Here is an 18,153-nt window from a genome sequence, read left to right as displayed (position 1 = left end):
TCATTGCTGATAAAAACAAAAAATCTTGTTAAAATAATATCAATTGTTTCATTTAATGGTACATTAGTGAAAAGTTGATTCAACATCGTAACTGACCATAAAATAGTCACCATCCTGGTTGATAATTTGTTGTTGAAAGTCGTACCCGTTTTTTTAATGTATATTCATTAATACTATATTCAGAGAGTAAACCAGCTAAATACTTAGAGATCGAGAACGATGGGCTATTGTAGGCGGCCATAATAGGTCTGACAAGGGTATTTGGTTTATGTATTTTTGGTAGACCATATAAAATACTAAAGGAAGAACCCGTAACAAAAAAGTTTTTGATAGGTAGCATCATCTATAATATTATAACTTTTTTTTTTTTTCTTAGGAATCTATTAATTCTATCCTCTCGTTTATATATATCCAGAAAGTTAGGATCACCATGGGATTGGAATTTGTAGTGTCAGTTAAAATGTTTTCAATTTTGCCGATATATAATCATTCTTATTCAGTATAACTACTCCTTGCCTTTGTCAGGCTTGCAAATCACTATGTCATCTCGTTTTTTTTCAGGGCCAAGAGTATCTCCAAATCGGTTTTTTCTAAAAAATGGTGTCCAGGTTGTTCTTAAATTGGAATAAGTTTTATGTATCAGAGCAGACATTTTCTGTTGTAAGTTACCTGTATTCTTTACCACATCAAGTTTAATAAGTCTTTGAAACACACCTCAAATGGTAGGAAAAATCTGGCATAGTTCGGTCTATAGAAGGTAAACAAAAATCTAAACCAAACGGAAGTAAGAACTCCTCTCTCTTAGATAAAATGTAATTGGACAAGTTAAAAATGCAGTAATTTCTTTGATAAAAATCAGGAATGACAACGCCAAGGTTTTGAAGTTTCTTTTGATGCCGTTCACATACAGACAGATAAAATCATTGACAAATTTATTTTATAAAAGAGCTTTGGTACAATAATCGATCCAGAGCGATAAATCAGCAAACAGTGCTTCTTAAGTTGTTCGACCGTTGACGTAAGTCTTCGAATGGACACATTCTTGGTGTCAATTTCATTCCTAAGTAAGGTCTTCAATGTTTCTTTGTAAAATTCGGTGTTGTAGAGGGAAGACATCATTCAATTCGCAATACTGAAGAAAATCAAGGTCACATTTCGCTTTCTCAAGCCGAAGGGTCGCCTTCTCCAGTCTGCGAGAAGTAGTTAAGGTAACAGCTGGATATCGGTGTCTCAGTAGTATTGCGAATTGAATGATGTCGTCCCGAAGTTCGTTAGATTCAGGCTATATAGATCTTCCCTCTACAACACCGAATTTTACAAAGAAACATTGAAGACCTTACTTAGGAATGAAATTGACACCAAGAATGTGTCCATTCGAAGACTTACGTCAACGGTCGAACAACTTAAGAAGCACTGTTTGCTGATTTATCGCTCTTGGATCGATTATTGTACCAAAGACTCTTTTATAAATTTGTCAATGATTTATCTCGTCTGTCATGTGACGGCATCAAAAGAAACTTCAAAACCTTGGCGTTGTCATTCCTGATTTTTATCAAAGAAATTACTGTATTTTAACTTGTCCAATTACATTTTATCTAAGAGAGAGAGTTCTTACTTCCGTTTGGTTTAGATTTTTGTTTACCTTCTTATAGACCGAACTATGCCAGATTTTTCCTTCCATTTGAGGTGCTGTTTCAAAGACTTATTAAACTTGATGTGGGTAAAGAATACAGGTATCTTACAACAGAAATGTCTGCTCTGATACATAAAACTTATTCCAATTTAAGAACAACCTGGACACCATTTTTTAGAAAAACCGATTTGGAGATACTCTTGGCCCTGAAAAACGAGATGACATAGTGATTTGCAAGCCTGACAAAGGCAAGGTAGTAGTTATACTGAATAAGAATGATTATATATCGGCAAAATTGAAAACATTTTAACTGACACTACCAAATTCCAATCCATGGTGATCCTAACTTTCTGGATATATATAAACGAGAGGATAGAATTAATAGATTCCTAAGAAAAAAAAAAAATTATATATTATAGATGATGCTACCTATCAAAACTTTTTGTTACGGGTTCTTCCTTTAGTATTTTATATGGTCTACAAAAATAACAAAAATCATAAACCAAATACCCTTGTCAGACCTATTATGGCCGCCTACAATAGCCCATCGTTCTCGATCTCTAAGTATTTAGCTGGTTTACTCTCTGAATATAGTATTAATGAATATACATTAAAAAACGGGTACGACTTTCAACAACAAATTATCAACCAGGATGGTGACTATTTTATGGTCAGTTACGATGTTGAATCACTTTTCACTAATGTACCATTAAATGAAACAATTGATATTATTTTAAACAAGATTTTTATCAGCAATGATACTTTGTTTTACGGTTTTAATAGGGCTAATTTTAAACAATTTCTGGAACTTGCTGTGCAAGACTCCATGTTTTTTTTTAACCAGCAACTCTATTCGCAGGTCGATGGAGTTGCTATGGGATCCCCTCTAGGCCCCATTTTTGAAAATTTTTTATGTGTGACTTAGAAACAAAATTTTTAAATCAATGTGAGTCTTCCTTTAAAACCAGCATACTACAGGAGATATGTAGACGACACTTTTGCTCTTTTTAAATACCCTTGGCAAGCACACAGTTTTCTGGAATATATTAATCAGCAACACCCAAATATTCAGTTTACGATGGAGGTGGAGAACAGAGACAGTTTGCCATTTCTTGATATCAATATTACAAGAAGTATTCGGAATTCACCACAGCTGTCTATAGAAAAAAGACCTATACAGGTTTAGCTAACAACTATTATAGTTCATGCCAAAGAACCTTCAAATTAAACACCATTTATACTCTTGTCCATAGAGCATTAAAATATTCGTCTAACTGGCCAACTTTCCATAACGAAAATAGAATTTTTATTAGGTTTTTTTCAGAAAAATTCCTATCCCCCAAAGACGTAGTCCTTGAGTTATTAATAAACTTTTAACCAAATTTCTCCAGCCACCGTTGCCCAACTTTGATGTTCCTAAGAACTGTTCTTTGCTTCCATCCCTTTTGTGTTTGATACAAAATTCTCACGTAGACTAAAACAGATCATTGAACAGAAATTCCCTGTCTTCAGTTAAAACTTATTTCTAATAATCCATGCAGGATAGGTTCATTTTTCAGCTGTAAAGATCGCTTGCAATCCTTCATGAGATCTAATGTTGTATACAAATTCACATGCCCTGGATGTCCGGGCTCTTACATCGGATCTACTCGTAGGCTATTGCAAGTGAGATATTGCAGCCACATGGGTTTCAGTTTTCGTACAGGCCAGAGAATTAAGCAACCAGAGTTTTCTAACATTAAAAAATCATGCTGCTATATGCAAATAGAGGTCTGGAAACAGCACTTCTCTATTATTGGATATACAAAGGACCCAGATCATCTAACTACTCTGGAGTCATTACTTATCAAAGGCTAGTTCCCTCTTTGAACAAATCACACACGGCTTCCCCTCTGTATTTGGCATAACTGACTTTTTGTTTGTACGTCAGGTTTTGCTATTCCTACTTCGTGTTTTGCCTTTGATGGTTGGTGTCTTAGTTCTCTCTCTCTTTTTACAGTGTTTTTAACGTATTTTTTTTTAACTTTTAACTTCTGCTTTTCTTTTTCTTTTTAACCATTAATTTTTAATTACCTTGTAATTTTTGTGAATTCCTTTTTATAATGATATTTACTTTTATTGTTCACGAGACTGATGATGCACCGAGAATTGTGTGCGAGACGTTTTTAATAAACTATGGCATTCTACTAATGTATCATGGTACCCCCTGAAGTATTGTTATCTTCGCCGAACTGGAGACTATATATATATATATAGTATATATATATATATATATATATATATATATAATATATATATATATATATATATATATATATATATATATATATATTAACATTTTTTAAGGAATTTTCCGGAATATAGGTTAAAACTCATGTCCTGTCGAGACTTGGTGAGGCTTCCCTCATCTCCTGGTGGCAAGGTCATGAAGCTCTTCACGGAGAGAGAGAGAGAGAGAGAGAGAGAGAGAGAGAGAGAGAGAGAGAGATTCAGGTTTGATGGCGAGGGTGGGGGAACATACTCTTGCTTGATAGTTCTTGATGTTTTTTTTTTGTAATTTAGATTGCTTGATTGATTTATGTGAGTTGGCGTAGCTTCTGAGGTGAAGGTCATCGATGTAGGAAATAAATCATTTATTGACAGAATGATAATCAAAATAACGCTGCTTAGAAGCAAATAGATAAGATAAGATAATGTACTGAAGAGAAAATAATATATACCTCTTATTAAATAGAACTAAAAGGTGATAAAAACAAACGAAGAATGTAGATAACTGACTAAGGATGAAAGATACCATAAAAAAGGGAATGAAAGCGATTAGGGTTAAGGAAACAGGGTTAAGACAGGTGGCCTTATGTCATGACATTCTTGGACATGTCCTAACGACTTATGACGCCATAACACTTGCTGATACTTGCAGGTTTAATGCTGAATGTCTGTCTAAGGAATGACGATATTTGGGATATACTTAATTAGTAATTGTCCTTGTTTTTTTTTTATATAATTTGAAGTTTGATTGGCTGTTGTATACATTATTTGCAGATTTATGAAGTACACTTGCCTACTTACGAGCAGGTATTTACTGTTATATATATATATATATATATATATATATATATATATATATATATATAATATATATATAATATTTATGCATATATATATATGTGTGTGTACGTATAGTATTATATTTATGCATATATATACTAATACTATTTATATATATATATATATATATATATATATATATATATATATATATATATATATATATGTTTAGGTATGTATGTATGTATGTGCGTGTGTGTGTGTAGTGTGTGTAGGTTTACATGTAATACATTCATCCACAAGATCACTTAATTCCACCCCACCTAAAAAAAAAAAAAGAAAAAAAAATCACCGAAGGTCGAAAATCTTAAACACAAAACATTACGATTTCGCCCGTATCGAAAACCGCTATCATATCACGTTGTGAAAACCTCCTACCGAGAAGAAAAAGATGAAAGATAAATGAGAAAGTGTGACTTTAATTTGCTCCGGACGAAGTGAAACACCTGTTCATAACACCTGCTCTTTGACATATGCTCTCCTTCGACTCTCGATGAGGCAACATTCCCTCACTGAGAGAAGCATTACGACTGAGAGAGACGCAGTAAGGAATTCCCTCACTGAGAGAACCGTTTCATTTCTTTTCAAGGCTATTAAATACCAGTCAGGTTTGTACGTGATCAGATAAGAAGGAAGACAATCAGGTCTACTTATCTTGGGAGCAGCACATACGAGGAACCTCGAAAAACTTTGTCCGTCTGTCTGTCCGCCCTCGGATCGTAAAACCTGCTGAGGCTAGAGGGCTGCAAATTGGTATGGTGATTATTCACTCTCCAATCATCAAACGTGCCAAATTGCAGCCATCTAGCCTCGGCAGTTTTATTTTAATTCAAGGCTAAAGTTAGCCGTAATCGTGCTTTTGGCATCGATGTAGGATGGGCCACTACCAGGCCGTGGTTAAAGTTTCATACAGCATTATGCCGAGGCCACCGAAAGATAGGTCTGTTTTCGGTGGTCTTGATTATGCACTGTGGCGGCTTTGCAGAAAGTTCGGCTTATTCTATACTTGTTTGATATCAGAACCATTCAGATTCGTTATTAAAAGCAATCCTCGGGGATTCCAAAGGATTCCTTTAGTCCCTGTTCCGGCAAAGGAGCCACCACCTGTATTTCACCTAAGGCACCAAGTATGACTGTTATGCCCCCCCTCCAGCAGAAGCACCCCCCCTCCAGCAGAAGTCCCTCTCTCTCTCTCTCTCTCTCTCTCTCTCTCTCTCTCTCTGTGACCAAGCGTCCTTCGCCATCCTTGAATTAACTACCAGCATCATTTCAACAAATGTCCATGCTTCACCAGATAGCGGTATTGTCCATTAAGGCACAAAGAGAGCCCCTTGTATGTGACATAATTGAGTAAATATTTATTGATAGAAGCTGTTGTATGTAGTATCTTTGGTTTCTTTATGGACATAAAGCGATGAATTCCTCCAGAAGGTCTTGTTCTACGTCCAGTGTTGGATTACAACAGGTGGGACTTCAACGAACTCGAAAATAGTACTCAAGGGTCGTAAATTTGAAGGGTTTTTTCAAAGTTTTTGATCTGGAAACAAATGGTAACAATGCCCTCCTGTGGGTGGGGCTTATGAAAGCATTATGAATCCATTGTGGTAAATGTTTAAGTGCGTATGATTTTCTTTTATGTCGTGCAGTATTTGTTTACTTTTGAACATCCCTGTGTACTTCACTCTGTTGAGTTCTTTAATGAAGATCTTAGCTGAATAAAGTCTTGAAGTTTACTTTGCATCCATCACCTGGAGAGATGCATGGTCTTCAATGGGTACCTTATCAAGAATAATTGTTTTCTATCTGGACGCAATATATGATGATGCTCTGTAGTATTCTTTGCCCATGTCTTAGCTTGGCCGAAGACAGTTGAGACAATAACATCCTGGAAGAATGGAAGTCCTCTAGATGGGTGCTGGAAATTTTCACTTTTACCCTCTGGACATCCCTTTGGAAACAAAATATGATGCCCTGTAGTATTCTCTGCCCGAGTCTTAGCTTGGCTGAAGACAATTAGGACAATAACATCCTGGAAAATTGGAAGTCCTCTGGATGGGCGCTGGAAATTTTGACTTTTTTTCCATGGAAACAAAATATGATGCCCTAAAGCCCAAACTATTCAATGCCCTTATCTTAGCTGAGCTGAAGACAGTTGAGAGACTATAACATCCTGGAAAAAGCAATCTGGACAATATCGCCCTGGAAAAATAGAAGTCCTCTGGATGGTTGCTGGAAATTTTGACTTTTTCCCCCCTGGAAACAATATATGATACTATTCATTGCCCTTGTCTCAGCTTAACTGAAGACAGTTGAGAGATTAACATCCTGGAAAAAGCAAATAGGACAATAGCGCCCCGGAAATAGGTAAATCCTTTAATTGGGCAAAGGGCATTTTGTACGTTTTCCATCTGCAAACAAATGACGCTGATGCCCTCTAGTGGTCACCGCTTATCTCCCAGACTAGTTAAAACCTGAGAGGACCTATCCATCCTGGAAAGAAGTTAAATCCTTTTCACAGTATTGCGCCCCAGGTGCAACACACGTTCTTGGTGGCTAATCCCCCAAGGGCAGAGTAATGAAGCTACTTGCGTCGCTTGATTTTATTACTCAGACACCTGCAAACGTCGCTTGTGACGTAGTCCCTTCGTTATCCCCATCCTCAAAAGAAGAGTGCTGGCACCTGTCACCTGATGGGCTAAGATCCGTCATGCTACTTGATTGCAGGTGTTCCGTTTCGTTGCTTTTCCTTTTTTAGATTTTTTTTTAATGTGCTTTGGGGTTTATATATGTATAGACATATACATTTTACACGTACATATACATATACATAAACATTTTACATTACATGTATATGTATACATTTGTGTTACTTGATTGGAGGTGTTCCGTTTAGTTGCTTTTCCTTTTTTTAGATCTTTTTTAATGTGTTTTGGGGTTTATATTATGTATACACACATTTTACACGTACATATACATATAAATTTTACGTATACGTTTGTGTGTAATTGTGATACCCATAATGCCCTGTGCTTTTGTGTGTGTATTGAATTGTCTCCACCTACTGAACTGTTTTTAACTAGTATCCATGGTTTTAAATATGAATTTTATTTTGTCATCCAGACTATATGTTTACTTTCTAAATCACTCTCAGTGCTTTTACTGTTGTGCCCTGAAGATGCGTTGAAATGACACGAAAGTGCTTGGTATTTCATTCTTTTATTTTTAATGTAGCCTATGCTGAATTAATAGTCAGATTCTATTAAGCGAAGCATATTTATTTATTTATTTATTTTTTATGTATCCTTGCTGAAAACTAACCGTTAAGATTTGACTTCAGAAAGCAAGACTGCTCTAGTCCCACAGTTTCGTAGTAGAGGAAACGGAAGAATTATTATTATTATTATTATTATTATATTCAGGAGATGAACTCTATACATATGGAACAAGTCCACCGCAGGGGCCATAGACTTGAAATTCAAGCTTCCAAAGTAAGTTTATCTTAGTTTTACCAGACCACTGAGCTGATTAACAGCTCTCCTAGGGCTGGCCCGAAGGATTAGATATTTTTACGTGACTAGGAATCAATTGATTACCTAGCAACGGGACCTACAGCTTATTGTGGAATCCGAACCACATTATATCGAGAAAGGTATTTCTATCACCAGAAATAAATTTCACCGAATTAGCAGCCGAGTGCGAAGTCCACTCGGCCAACGTGGGACTTCAAGCTTCCAAAGAATATTATGGTGTTCATTTGAAAGAAGTAACAGAGAGTAACAGGAAATACAGAAAGAAGAGAACGATTATTTGTGAATATATATTACATATGCCTTTCTTCCTTCAATGTCAAAAATTTTGTCTATTTCAGGACAAAAAAGAAAAAAAAATCAATTCGAATCATTTGCAACCTCGTCAGCAGACATGCCAATAGGTTTTTATAGTTTCCTGCTAGGCCCGAAGAATAGTCTGTCCTGTCTGTCTGTCTCGTCTCTCTCTCTCTCTCTCTCTCTCTCTCTCTCTCCATACGTGCTTGAGTGTAATGAGCGGTATTTTCCGGAATTATTATTCAACTGCTTCTCATTTATAATAATATTGACGTCAATGAGGAACACGGAAGTGAGACAAGTACTTGAGAGAGAGAGAGAGAGAGAATGTCTTGTCATGCCTTTCAATAACCCGGCCAGACGCTCGATCGATAATCATGATTGTGATTAAGCCACTCTCCGTGCCGTCGGGGGGGGGGGGGGGGGGGGGGGGGTGTTTGTGCCGTCAGTGCATATATTGCACGGCGCACCGTAGGCATTAATTAGATTCTTCGCAGCGTCCATTTTACTGTACTTCCGTTCGTATTCTCTTGCTGCCTTCTCTCTTTCTACCCTCCCCTAATGATTGATATCACAGTTACGCTTTTAAAACCTTTTTTTTTACTGTCAATATCAGCGGTGAATGACCTCATGGGTCCCAGCGCTTGGTCTCTGGCGTAAATTCTACATAGTCTATTCTGAGATTAGGCCACTAGTATTTCGTCATCATGCCTTACCATCAATTTAACCATCAATTTATTCTCAGCAAAACCTCTAGCTGTCAAAACAGTTATTTGCGTTAGAAATAATTTTTCTGTACTGTTTAACATCCACATTATTTATTTTTTTACATTAGCATTCTAATAAATAAATCATAAATATTCCATCCTAAAATTCCTGTATCTTTAACTTGACTCGAAACAACTTTTTCAGACATTTTTTGGCTCTTCCACAGTCATTTCCTAACCCCCCCCCCCCCCCCCCCCCCCCCCCCCCCCCCCACCCCCCCCCCCCCCCCCGGCAAGAACAACAACAACAGCAAGGTAGTTTGTAGGCTAACTCCCCGAGTAATTAAAGAAAATGAAGGTAAATTGATCCAATATGAAGCACCTTTAAAATATGTCGACAATTGACATATCAAATAGTAATTCATCAGTGTCATTGTATACAACCATCTTATACATAGGTATACATTGTAATATTATCTTTTAAGACTAAGAATGTAAAAAAAAAATTACTGGCTTGGTTAATTAACTCTGAAGCACCTTTGAGATTTAACAACGACTGATTTATTAAAGAGTAGTTCATCAATGTCACTGTATAGCGTCATCGTATACATAAGTATACATTTATCTTTTAGTATGAATACTGGTCAGTATCTTATGTTACTTCTTTCTAACGAGCCCCATATTCTTTGGAAGCTTGAATCTCAAGTCAGTGGCCCCTCTGGTGCGGCTTGTCCCACATGGAAAGGTTTCATCTTCTGTATAATAATAATAATAATAATAATAATAATAATAATAATAATAATAATAATAATAAAACTCCAGGTTCCACGTTCGCCCACGTCCTTGTTCCGCGCAGGTATCGTTCCGCTCAGTGGAACACCTGTGTACATATGGCCACATATTCCAACACCTTGAGTAAATGTATTCCTATATATGTGTAGACAATTTCTTGTTCGCTTTTGACCAGACACGTTTATATATATATATAGATATTAATTATTATTATTATTGTTGTTGTTGTTGTTGTTGTTGTTGTTGTAAAGCAGTTATCCAGACCTGCCGACTCATAAATCATACCTTAAATTCAAAACCTGATAGGCGTCTCACGGAGCGTTATACTTCGTTGACTAAATAAGTGAAATGAAAATGGTTCAAAATACAGAACATGACTGTAAATACAAATAAGAACAAATATACGTTGGTGCAGATCATAGCCTTTGGGAAAATACGTGACTGTTCCACATAAAATTCACATCAAGAGGAATATTTATTTCTCTCTCTCTCTCTCTCTCTCTCTCTCTCTCTCTCTCTCTCTCTCTCTCTCTCTCCTTGTGGTATCTGGTAATAGGCAGAGGATTCCTGGAAATATGGAATGTGAAATAATGAAGAAAACAAAAATTCTTAAACAAAATCGTCACTGTGTACTCGATGACCTGATCTCTCTCTCTCTCTCTCTCTCTCTCTCTCTCTCTCTCTCTCTAAAATCTCTCTCTCCGCCTCGCCTCCTTTTGGTATCTGGTAATGGCAGGGTTTCCTGGAAATATGGATGAAATAATGAGAAACAAAAATCCTTACAAAAAGATCGTACTCGTGACCTGATCTCTCTCTCTCTCTCTCTCTCTCTCTCTCTCTCTCTCTCTCTCGTCTCTCCTCCCTTGGTATCTTAGGCAAAGAGTTCTGGAAATATGGAATTGAAACTAATGAAGACGAAAAAAAATTCTAAACAAAATCGACGTGTACTTGTCGATGACCTGAGTTCTCTCTCTCTCTCTCTCTCTCAACTGTCTCTCTCTCTCTTAGCTGACGTATAATTTCCTTTTGGGAATATTTTATTACTTTTTAGTCATCTATGATTTTGATTTAATCAAGCTTCTTTTGAATCGGGTCTATTACTGATTGGATAATGTTAGTGAATTGATTTTGGAATTAGAAGCGTCAAAATTTGCTGAAAGCAAACCACTTTAATTTTGACTCATCTCATTTTGTTGATGTTTAAGCATAATCAGAAGCATTGAAATATAACCAACGGATTATTCAAAACAATGATAAAGTGTGGAGATGAATTTACATAACAGTTTTCGAGTATTTCCGTCATAGCTTCATTGACTAAAAAAGAATGAATTAACCGCTGAGATAAAAAGAGAGAGAGAGAGAGAGAGAGAGAGAGAGAGAGAGAGAGAGAGAGAGGCTCGTCTAACGTTCAAAGTCTTGCCGTCAGATAGCAATTGTCCCGTTGTTATGTAATTCCCAGAATTACACAAACATTTGACAAAAGATGTCAGTTGCCTTACAGAAGTTTTACCCTTTACTCTATCTTGCCAACAAGCTCCATTGGCCAAAGGCAGATCGCAAAAGCGATAAGGTTTCTAAAAAAATGTTAAAGAGGCCTAGTATGGACCTCTGGCGTGTGTTTAACCTACCGCTTGAACTTTGAGAAGGTCATTGCGTGATTAATCCTTACATGACAGTCGCCTCCAGAATTTGGGGTATGAATTGTTCTCCACTGATATCAAATTTTGTGGATTTTTTTTTAAGATAGTGACCCCCCCACACCCCCCCCCCCCCCCCCCCAGGGGTTTCCAGGGGTCTTTATCTAGGACTAACATTTCTTTGGGGTCGTTATATTTATGATATATAAAGTCTTGTTTGTGTTTTGGACTGTCCATACACCTAAAATAAGATCCTGGGAGAGAGAGATGAAGAGAGAGAGAGAGAGAGAGAGAGAGAGACCCATATTCCATTCACATGCTCATTCCTTTGACCTCAACAGAGCCTGAACCGAAATAATACCTGTAGAGAGACGAGAGAGAGAGAGAGAGATTCCGGGAGAGAGAGAGAGAGAGAGGGGGGGGGTGAAAGAGCCCTGAGACCTATATTCACGTCATTGGCATTCCATGTATACAGCGACCTTATCTCCACGCCTATAGTTAAGCGGTATAATAAGGGGGCTATAACACTTGCGACCAGGCGTAAATATGGTACTGGGACGGGATGCATATATATATATATATATATATATATATATATATATATATATATATATATATATATATACATGTACATGTGGCTAACTTCAACCTTGAATAAATTCAAACCTACTGAGGCTAGATGGTTGCAATCTGGTATGTTTGCTGATTGGAGGGTGGATGATCAACATAGCAACTTGCAGCCCTCTAACCCCAGTAGATTTTTTTTTAGAGAGAGAGAGAGAGAGAGAGAGAGAGAGAGAGAGAGAGATAGAGAGAGAGATTCAAAACAAACAAATGATAAAAATTCCAATGGACTGAGTAGACCACAATACCTAAAGAATGCGTAGATAAAGCAACCACGAAAAACACCTGGCCTTATACCCTCACATACAACCATTTGCGCTCTAAGTACTGACATCCTCTTTTGTTATATACAGGCACAAACAGACGCCCTCTCTCTCTCTCTCTCTCTCTCTCTCTCTCTGAAGTACGGAATCATGAGGGGATGTATATATTACGCGCAACACCGCTAACTCTCTCTCTCCGTTTCGTTTTCTTTTTCCAATTCTGAAGTATGGAATGACGAGAGCTATCCCACGCTCCACAGCTAAAACTCTCTCTCTCTCTCTCTCTCTCTCTCTCTCTCTCTCTCTCTCTCTCTCCGCAAAGGGGACACCGAAATGTTTCTCTGAAAAAATATAACTTGAAAATAAAACTGGCGGAAGCCAGAGCGGGAAAATAGTGCACATGAGTCTAATAACGGTGGAATCGACGAAAAATCTCTCTCTCTCTCTCTCTCTCTCTCTCTCTCTCTCTCTCTCTCACAGTGAGAACGTGGCCAGCTTGAAAAGCACGAAATGAAACCCGACTGCAAGCAGTTAGTCCCAATGGCGCCGAAGAAAAATCAATGCTAAGGAGAAGAGAGAGAGAGAACCTGGTTGTGATTTTGCTCTCTGTTGTATATATACACTTTTTCAGTCGATGAAATGTTATCTGTACATTACCATCCTTGCGTGAGATGTTTAAAAGCTCATTTTAGATTTGCATTTAATAGTTAGAAGAAGATATATGCCCGGTGTTTTGTTGTTTTGTCAAGAAGCAAGAACCTGAAGGTCTATCCGGTGCGGATAGGCATATAGGTCTAACAGGCCCAGTTCTAATGGCTGATGAAACACGTAGTTTTAAAACATTAGTTTTTATTTTATTTATTTTATTATTTTTGGGGGGGTGGTTCGCATTCCCCCTCCCCTTCTAAAAAAAAAACAGAAATATGGTAGTTTATTGCTTTAGTCCATAGAGTCACTCATATTCATTGCATGGTTGCAGGGAACTTATGCAAAGGCAAATGTGTAGTTATGTTCATTGAAATAATGACAATTAATTTTCAGAGAGAGAGAGAGAGAGAGAGAGAGAGAGAGAGAGAGAGAGAGAGAGAGGTTTACCCTAGAGTAGGTAGACCTTTATATTGTCCAAACGTTCTCGTCTTGAAAGTAATAGTAGGCAGATTTCTATAATTTTTTTTTTTTCTTTTTATTTTTTTTGGCAAAATTTCATCAACTTGACCTCTTCGTCTGTCTATACCAGAGGAACATGCATATACAAAGTCCACGCAAAAATAGGTATCTAAATCATTAAAGCATCTCGTCCTTAAAATGTATCTTCGTTAAAATATCTCTCCGTTACGTATACGGAACGGAAAAAGTAACAACGGTTAAAAATAGCCGTGGGAAAATAGAGCCACTTCTACTGCTGATGGTAGCCAAGTTTTTGGGGTGACACTTCCTCCTCACATGAATGGACCCCCAGTAATACGCTGTAATCCCGACTCGCCAGTGTTTGCTTAATCCCCGTTTGGATTAACAGCGGATTATCTTTGGATTTTTATACCCAAGGCTATTGCGAGCGGATTGGTTTGGTTTACTTTTGGGTCTTGTGGTGGGAGGAAGGAAATCAGATGATAATTGACTAATTTATTCTTTTTTCTTGAAAGAGGAACAAGTGCGTAGTCTTTCAGAGACGTTTCTTGTTCAGGATGCCATTTTATTTTTTTTTTCTTTGCCTTAAATTATGTAGATATTTTGGACTTTTTCGACTTTTAGGACTTGATATTTCCTATAAGTTTCTGGCTGCTGAGACTTAGGGCTTCATATATTTTTAGGGGGTTGGGGGGCGACTAAGGACTTTATATTAATTTTTGTTTGGGGGGGGACTTGGTACTATATTTATTTAAAATTATTTTTTATTTATTTATTTATTTATTTTAGAGACGTAGGACTTCGACTGAATTTTTTCAGCTCTTGGGACTAGAAACTTGACGTGACTTTCCTGGCTCTTAGCACAGGATGTTTGTTTTTTCTTTTTTCTTTTATTTAAGCGAATTTCCTGGGACTAGAGATTGATTATTAGCGATTTTCTGGCACGTGAAACCAAGTAGGCCCCTCATGTGAATTCCTGCCCCAGGGTACCGAGGCGCCCCCAGTAGTACTACGTGGTTCTTCTACACCTCGAATTCCCCTGTAGGATTCACCTTTGCTGTCACGATTTGCGATTCGATTTTGTTTTCCCTCACGCATTCGTTCCTCGCGACTTAGGTAATCGGTGTGACTTGGCCGATTGCCACGAGTGTCACATGAAGCTGTGGAGTGGATGGCACTCACGCCATTGGTGTCACTTAGTGCCAAAGGAAGTTGTGTACGTTGTGTCAAGCGCTTTGCTGTATACTCGGTACCCAAGTAGCTAATACTTACTCACTCGGGAACAATGTTGGTCGTTTATATAGTAAGTTTTTGATGGCATTATTATGATGGGATGATGAATAGATGTAAAGAGGAATTAATGGTATTTTTAGGGGGCAGTATAGTACTACCATTTCTCTGCTTGAATACTGGTTGAAAAAAATGAACTTCCCTATTACCCTGTTAGCTCATCTTGACGTTGCAATGTCGTATATGGTCTAAGCGTTCTGTTTAATACAAGTCCCAGTGTTGAAAAGGGCGTTTTGTTTCCATGTGTTGTTCAGCTTCATTCTATACTTGATACAGTAGTTGCTGTTGTTTTAGATTCATCTGACCCTATGCCAGCACGGGCTCTTGCTTGTAAAGTATGCAGCTCGCTACAGAGTCTAGACACTAGACAGCTGTTGAACACATGATGATATGTGCAGTTTTATAATAATAAAGGAAGTGTTTTAAACAGCTGAATGGAAGGAGGATTAAAAATATATAACCTATAAAATAAGAAAGTACAGTAATGAAGTATCTGGACTAACAGACAAATCAGTTGACAAAGCTCAGTGAAGGGAGGAACTTAGATAATGGGGAAATCCAGATGAACACAAAGGATATCAGTAGACTGAAAATAAAAAAAAAAAGTACTGAAACATTTGAGAAAGATAATAATATGAGAGCCAGTTTAGGATATTCGTTGGAACGGTCCAAAGGAATATTGTATAAATGAAATAGGCCTAAATGAAAAAGATGAAACTATAAAGAAATAGTAAGTAAAAGCAACTGAGGATTTTTACTTAAATTTCAAAAGCAGAAACTGATAATAGTGTCTCCTTAGCATCCCGTGAGACTTACAGGCTCTCAGAGCCAGTACGCTACTCCCCCCCTCCCTCCCTCCCCCTCTTCCTACAGCACTATCCGTATCCCCACAATGCACAGCATCCCCCCTCCCGTCCTCTCCCCCTACCTCCCCACATTGGTGAGCCGGTTCAAATCCGCCAAGAACCGCTGGTGGCACGCTTCATTCGAGAAAGATCTAGACCTACCTATGCCAGGTATCCCCGCTGGTGGCACGCTTCATTCGAGAAAGATCTAGACCTACCTATGCCAGGTATCCCCGCTGGTGGCACGCTTCATTCGAGAAAGATCTAGTCACAAGTTTCGTTCTTTTCGTTTTCGAGTCAGAAGGGAAATAATAATAATGATCGTTCCCGAACGAATTCCGTATTGATTTCGAACCCACTAACGAGGTCAATATACTCGAGTCTTCCCTCCACCATCAGATTTTTACCGCGTCATGAGGGGTTGCGCTGACGTCATGAAGTGTGGTCTTGCAATTGTGTTTTTCATGTATATTTCAAAAATTGAAAGTTATTGTTATTCATTATTATTATTATTATTATTAAATTGCCTCCTAAGCACTCAGTTTCTCTCAGTGACATTAGACAAAACTAATGAATTATCGAACGCGAAACTTTCTATTGGCGTTGGCTTCTTGGAAATGCTCACGTAGAATTTACCAGACTCTCTCTCTCTCTCTCTCTCTCTCTCTCTCTCTCTCTCTCTCTCTGCCGCCACACAGGAAACCTTTTATCAAGAAGTATATTTCCAAAAGCAAGCTAAAATGCGCAGCTCCTTCGTTGGGGGCGGTGGGGGGGGGGGGGGGGGGGGGGGGGGTGGGGGGGGGGGGGAAGGTAGGGGAGCTATCTCTTGAAGATAATGTCTCCCTCGTGACACTACTCATGTTGGGTGCTCTTGACAATACTAGGCCTAAACTCCGTCATTGGGTTGGTGCCGTCAGCCTTTAGGCCTAACTTTATCTAGAGGTACTTTTCAGAACCTCTCAGACCCCCTAGCTGCAACCCCTTTCATTCCATTTTATGGCACCTTCTTTCATAGTCTCTTTTTTCCATCATACTTTCCATCCTAACAATTGTTTCATAGTGCAGCTGCGAGGGCTTCCTCCTGTTACACTTTTCAAATCTTTTCACTTGCAATGCCTCTTTCATCGCTGAATGACCTCATAGGTCCCAGTGCTTGGCCTTGGTGCTAAATCTTGTATTTCAGTTTCGCCTATACACCACGGGTTTGGGCACCTATACACCACAGGTTTGGGCTCCTATATACCACGGGTTTGAGCACCTGTTTACCACAGGTTTGGGCTCCTATATACCACAGGTTTGGACACCTACGTACGACGTATATACCATAGGTTTGGGAACCTATGTACCACGGATTTGGGCACCTCTATACCACAGGTTTGGACACCTCTATACCACAGGTTTGGGCACCTATAGACACCCATTAAACAGACAACATATTATTGAAAATCACTAAAATTGATCGAAATCAGTTGACCAATGCACCCAAAGACCTTTTTTGCAAGTTTACATGCAGAGCCCGTATGATGTGATATGATATATATCGACATTACCGTGGAATGCGCAGGAGCGTGGCCTTGTGGCCTCTCTCTCTCTCTCTCTCTCTCTCTCTCTCTCTCTCTCTCTCTCTCTCTCTCTCTCTCTCCTTTTGCATACTTTTGTTGACTTATGCTGGTATGCATTCGGGAATAAGTGGGTAAGGTTATTTCATGTTTTTTATTTTTTATTTTATTTTTGTCGTTTATTTGCAAGACAATACCGATGGCTGGTATTTATTATTATTATTATTATTATTATTATTATTATTATTATTATTATTATTATTATATTATTTTTGTTATTTGGGATACGAGACGCATAGAAGATTATTATTATTATATTATTATTAAACTACTTTTGTTATGGCTTGAATTTTTAACTTTATATTATTATTATTATTATTATTATTATTATTATTTATTATTATTAGATCACTTTTGATAAGGGTGCATATACACTTTTAAGCGATATTGTCATTATTATTATGAAATCACTTCTGATACGGGTTGCACTTAGATTTTAAGTGATGTCACATATCAGGTTTAAGGTAAACTCCCATTGCCCGTAGGGTATCATATATTCCATTAAATAAAAGAAAGATCAATATACTATTTGCAAATTGATCTGAACTCTCCTCAATTTTGACTGTGGTGAGGCACCTCCATGGTGCCTGAGCGGTTCCTATATATATTAGAATAGTGGTTCCTGATTTAATAAATACTGGTTCCTATTTATTAGAATAGCGGTTCGTCATTGTTATTTTTTA

At 37.8% G+C, this 18,153-nt stretch overlaps 2 protein-coding genes across 5 annotated transcripts in view; one reads left to right on the top strand and one right to left on the bottom strand.

Annotated features, from left to right (window-relative positions):
- Positions 1–18,153, top strand: part of LOC135197730 (uncharacterized) — a 222,800-nt gene that overhangs the window by 85,799 nt on the left and 118,848 nt on the right. The window lies entirely within an intron of this gene.
- Positions 1–18,153, bottom strand: part of LOC135197727 (solute carrier family 2, facilitated glucose transporter member 1-like) — a 195,958-nt gene that overhangs the window by 93,857 nt on the left and 83,948 nt on the right. The gene's annotated exons all lie outside the window — the stretch shown is intronic.

This window comes from Macrobrachium nipponense, chromosome 21, assembly GCF_015104395.2.
Source record: "Macrobrachium nipponense isolate FS-2020 chromosome 21, ASM1510439v2, whole genome shotgun sequence".
In the NCBI taxonomy this organism is placed as follows: Eukaryota; Metazoa; Arthropoda; class Malacostraca; order Decapoda; family Palaemonidae; genus Macrobrachium; species Macrobrachium nipponense.
This window is presented reverse-complemented; position numbering and strand designations above follow the sequence as displayed.